We start from the raw sequence: 5,969 nt of genomic DNA on the forward strand, positions 1-5,969 counted from the left end.
AAGCATGTTTTTGTTTCTGTAGGGTAAATACCTAGGATTAGAATTATTGGGTCTTATGGTGGGTATATGTTTAGTTTTGCAGTCAATTGTTGGACCTCTTTACAAATTAGTCATACAATGTTACATTACCAGTAAGTATGTATAAGAATTCTACTTGTTTCACTTCCTTATCAAAATTTGGTTTTATTAGTCTTTTCAATCTAGTAACATTGATGGATGTATAGAAGTAGCCCCTTGAGATTTTAATCTGTATTTTCCTGACTAATGACGTGCACACTTTTTCTTGTGCATGTTGTTCATTCACTTATCTTTTCTTCTGAAGTTTTCTTTACAAATTCTATACATGTTTTTTATTTGATTGTTGGACTTTTTTAATTATTGAGTTATAGGAGCTATTTATATAACCTGGTTACCAATCTTTTATTATCAGATATAGGAGTATGTTTTTAAAATATTTTCTCTCAGACTTCATCTTGATGCTTTATGTGTGTCTTTTGATGGGAAGCTTTTAAGTTTGATAAATTGATAATTTATAATTTTCTCTATAGTTACACTTTCCATAATATGTCTAAAAAGTTTTGCCTATGCCGTTTTGCCTATATCCTCCTTTGATTTCCCTAAAATCTCCATGCTTTAGTCTTCTACATTTAGGTTTATGAGACATTTCACATAAATTATGATGTAAGGTATAAGGTGTACATGTCATGTTGCTTGTTTTTCAATATGTGTTTTTAGCTATTTCAGTGCCGTTTATTGAAAATTCATTCTTTTCTTCATTGTATTGATTAAGAACTTTTGTCAAAAAATTAAATGACTGTATAAAGCATGTGTTTATTTCTGGAGTATTTATTCTGTCCCCTTATTTTATTGGTTGAAACTTATGCTGGTACCAGCCTGTCTTGATTAGCGTAGATTTATAAGTGAATTACGAAGTCAGGTAATATGTGTCCTCCAACTTTGCACCTCTTTTCCAAGATTTCTTTGGATATTCAGGTCCTTCATATTTTCATATAAATTTTTGAATCAACTTGTCAATTCTTATCAAAAGCAAAAAAAATCCTTGGGGTTATGATTGAGATTGTTAAATCTATAGATCTACTGGGGAGAATTGATATATTAATAGTAATAAGTCTTCCAAGCTATGAACATGGTATCTTTTTTCATTGTTTAGCTCTTTAATTTCCCTCAGCAATATTTTCTTTCTTTTTTTTTTCTTAATTTTATTTTGTCGATATACAATGTGGTTGATTATTGTGGCCCATGACCGAAACCCCCCTCCCTCCTTTCTCTCCCCCCAGTTCTCCCAGCACCATTTTCTAAAGAGGCAGTCTCTTCCCCAGTGTATAGGCTCGGTGCCTTTGTCAAAGATCAGATGGCTGTAGGTGTGTGGGTTGATTTCTGGATTCTCTATTCTATTCCATTTATCAGTGTGTCTGTTTTTATGCCAGTACCATACTGTTTTGGTTATTATAGCTTTGTAGTATAGTTTAAAGTCAGGTAGTGTTATGCCTCCAGCTTTATTTTTTTTGCTCAGCATTGCTTTGGCTATGCATGGTCTTTTGTTATTCCATATAAATGTCTGAATAGTTCTTTCCATTTCTGAGAAAAATGTCTTTGGAATTTTGATGGGGATTGCATTGAATTTGTATATCACTTTGGGTAGTATGGACATTTTCACTATGTTGATTCTTCCAATCCAAGAGCATGGGATATCTTTCCATCTTCTTGTATCCTCTCTAATTTCTCTCAGCAGTGGTTTGTAGTTCTCATTATAGAGATTTTTCATATCCTTGGTTAACTCAATTCTTAAGTATTTTATTTTTTGGTGGCTATTGTAAATGGACAGGCTTTCTTGATTTCTCTTTCTGCATGTTCACTATTGGAGAATAGAAATGCTACTGATTTTTGTGTGTTGATTTTGTATCCTGCTACTGTGCTGAAATCATTTATCACCTCCAAGAGTTTTTTTGTAGAGGCTTTAGGCTGTTCGATATATAGGATCATGTCATCTGCAAACAGGGACAGTTTGACTTCATCTTTTCCAATCTGGATGCCCTTTATTTCCTTCTCTTCTCTGATTGCTCTGGCTAGTACTTCCAACACTATGTTGAATAGGAGTGGTGAGAGTGGGCATCCTTGTCTAGTTCCTGTTCTTAAAGGAAAAGCTTTCAGCTTTTCCCCATTCAGGATGATATTGGCAGTGGGTTTGGCATATATGGCTTTAATGATGTTGAGATACTTTCCCTCTATACCTAACTTATAGAGGGTCTTTGTCATGAATGAGTGCTGAATATTATCAAATGCTTTTGCAGCATCTATAGAGATGATCATATGGTCCTTGTGTTTGAGTTTATTAATATGGTGTATCACATTTATTGATTTGCATATGTTGAACCAACCTTGCATCCCTGGGATGAATCCCACTTGTTCGTGGTGAATAATTTTACGTATGTGTTGCTGTATTCTGTTTGCTAGTATTTTAGTGAGGATTTTTGCATCTATATTCATCAAGGATATCAGCCTGTAGTTTTCTTTTTTGGTTATATCTTTACCTGGTTTTGGTATCAGGATGATATTTGCTTCATAGAATGAGTTTGGGAGATTTGCGTCCGTTTCAATCTTTTGGAATAGTTTGTAAAGAATCGGTGTCAATTCCTCTTTGAACGTTTGGTAAAATTCTGCTGTGAATCTATCTGGTCCTGGACTTTTCCTTGTTGGGAGCCTTCTGATAACAGCTTCAATCTCCTTTATTGTTATTGGTCTGTTCAGATTTTCTACATCTTCATGGCTCAGTTTTGGGAGCTTGTGTGTGTCCAGAAATTTATCCATTTCCTCCAGATTTTCAAACTTGTTGGTGTATAGTTGTTTATAGTAGTCTTGAATGATTCCTTGTATTTCAGATGAATCAATTGTAATATCACTTTTTTCATTTCTAACTTTTGTTATTTGAATCTTCTCTCTTCTTTTTTTTTGTTAGCCATGCTAATGGTTTGTCAATTTTATTTATCTTTTCAAAAAACCAACTTTTTGATTCATTGATCTTTTGTATTGTTTTTTGGGTTTCAATTTCATTCAGTTCTGCTCTGATCTTAATGATTTCTTTCCGTCTGCTTACTTTAGGTTTGGATTGTTCTTATTTTTCTAAATCTTTAAGGTGAAGTGTTAGGTTGTTCACTTGCCATCTTTCCATTCTTCTGAGGTGAACATTTTCATTTTTAATGGAGCAGTGTTTGACATTTTTTGTTAAATGTACTGCCATGTATTTCGTGTTTTTGACATAATCATAATATGGCTATCAATTGTATTTTCTAATTGTTTGCTGCAAATACAGATCACCCTCAACTTACAGCGGGCTATGTCTCAATAAACCCATTACAAGTTGAAAATATCATAAGCCAAAAAAGCTCAGACCTAAAGTACCGAACTTAGCCTAGCCTACCCTTAAACAGCCTCAGTACACTTGCATTAGCATACAATTTGGCAAAATCATCTAACACAACTCCTATTTTATAATAAAGTGTTGAATATCTCACGTAATTTATTGAATACTGTTCTGAAAGTGAAACACAGAATGGTTGTAAGGGTACTCAAAGTACGGTTTCTACTGAATTGCTTTCACAACATCACAAAGTTGAAAAACCATAAGTCAAACCATCGTAAGGTACTGTCTGTATAGAAGTACAATAGATTTTTGGATATTAACTTTGTATCCCATGAAATTGCTAAATACTCATTACTTCTAAAATTTTTTTTTGTAGATTTTGTAGTATTTTCTTTGTAAACAATTATGTCATCTGTGAAGATAAGGTAGAGTAATTTTTTTCTTTCCTGTAATATCACTTTTCTCCCTCATTACACTGGGTAGGACTTCCCATATAATGTTGAATAGAAATGGCGTGGGTGGACATCTTCCCTCATAAGATAGGACATTTTAAAAGCTAAAAATATCAGAATAAAAGAGATTTCCCAGAAAGCAATGTTATAATTTTTGCTTTAAGCACTCATATGTAGTTTAAAGAAATTACAAAGAAAAAATATTTTATACTTAAAATATGTAATATATAACACTTATGATTCTTTCAATTTCTTCATTAGGATGAGAATTTTTTTTCTGGTATTGTTTTTCTTCAGCCTGAAGAACTTTCTTTAGCACTACTTATAGTACAGTTAGGTTTGTCGGTGGTCATTTCTCTTAGCTTTCTTTTATCTGGAATGTCTTCATTTCACCTTTGTTCTTGAAGGATATTTTTTATTGGCCATATAATTCTAAGTTGACAGTTTTGTGCTGTTGTTGTTTTAACATTTCAAAGGTGTTGTTACAGTATCTTTTGGCCTCCATAGTTTCAGATAATGACTCAGAAATCATTTGAAGCAGTGTTCTCCTGTATGCTATGTGTCATTTTTTTTCTCTGATTGCTTTTAAAATGTTATCTTATATTTGGTTTTCAGAAATTTGTCTATGAAGAGTAGGGGTTGGCTTTTCTTTATATTTGTCCTGCTTGAGGATTGCTGAAATTCTTGACTACTAAATTCGAAAAAATTTTGTATATTATTTCTTTAAATATTTTTTATGCCATAAGCTCTCTTCTCCCCTTCTGAAACTTCAGTTACTTGCATATCAGATATTTTGCTACTGTCCCACAAGTATCTGAGGCTTTTGGTGTTTTTTAAAAATACTTTTCAGATTAAATAATTTGTATTTATCTATCCTCAAGTTTTACTGACTCTTTCCTCTGTAGTCTCTATTCTGCTGTTATGCTCATTCAATGAATTTTCAAATTTCAAAAATTGTATTTTTCCACTAGAAATTTTGATTTGATTCTGTTTTATTGTATCTGTACTTTTGCTGTTTTCTTTTTTTTTTTTCTTTTGGTGGCTGGCCAGTACAGGGATCAAACTCTGGACCTTGGTGTTTTCAGCACCATGCTCTAACCAACTGAGCTAACCAGCCAGCTGAGTTTTTTATTCACTAAGAGAAGATTTTCCTTTACCTCATGAGCATAATTATAATATGTGCTTTAAAGTTCTTGTCTGCTGATTCCAACATCTGGGTTATCTTGTGGCTGGCTGGTCGATTGTTTTATCTTCTGAAAATGGATAACATTTTCCTTGTTGTTTATGTCAAGTAATTTTGAATTATATCCTGGACACTGGAAATAATGTGTTGAAGAAACTCCCAGTTCTTTATACTTCTCGAAATTGTTGATAACTTTTGCTTTCACAAGCAATTAACTTGGCTGAATTCCAACTATAAATGCTGTCTCTTTGTAGCAGCTTGAATCTCAGTTTAACTATTTTATCATTGTCTGGCTGCTTGCAGTCTGCCCCAGGCATGTGTGTTTCTTGGTAAGCCAGGGATTTCAGCAGAATTAATACATAGTATTTATGGCTTACTCTTCTGGTACTCTCTTCATACCCCTCTACTTTCTCTACTTTCTGAGGTTGCCCTAACTTCTGTCCTGTGGTCATTCAAACCTCTGAGTTTTCTATCAGTGTTTCTGCCACCCTGTAAAGCATAGACCATGGTCTATCCTCTAGTTAAAGCCATACAAACAGGAGATTCAATATGAGCCAGTTACTTCTCTCAAGTGTCAACTCTCCTCCAAACCTGCCTGCTTTTATACACTGTCCAGCTCTTTCAGGTAGTTGTCATGGGTGTTATTTTTATTGATTTTATTTTTTGTTTTTGATTCAGAGTTTATAGCCATTCTATGAGGGAGGGTCAGCCCACCAGGAGCTTACATAGCCATAGAAGCAGAAGTTGGTTATCAGCTTTTTAAAATTTTAAAAACTTCTATTTTAAGTCTCTAGGAGGAAAGTTCGATTGTAGTGTCTTAAATGTCAAAGAAAGTAGACATGTATCTAGAAAAGTTATATTTTCCATTGAATTAGATCCCAGTTTATTTTCATAGCCTTCAGGAGAGTCAGTTTTGATACAATCCCTTTGAGCCATTTTATTGTAACAGTGT

The 5,969-nt window shown here is 33.5% G+C and overlaps 1 non-coding gene across 1 annotated transcript; it reads right to left on the bottom strand.

Annotated features, from left to right (window-relative positions):
• Positions 1-4,877: 4,877 nt before the first annotated feature.
• TRNAF-GAA (transfer RNA phenylalanine (anticodon GAA)) lies at positions 4,878-4,951 on the bottom strand. Its single transcript has one exon. It is a non-coding gene; the product is annotated as a tRNA-Phe (tRNA).
• Between the last annotated feature and the right edge of the window lie 1,018 nt (positions 4,952-5,969).

Source organism: Cynocephalus volans, chromosome 5, assembly GCF_027409185.1.
Source record: "Cynocephalus volans isolate mCynVol1 chromosome 5, mCynVol1.pri, whole genome shotgun sequence".
Lineage (NCBI taxonomy): Eukaryota > Metazoa > Chordata > Mammalia > Dermoptera > Cynocephalidae > Cynocephalus > Cynocephalus volans.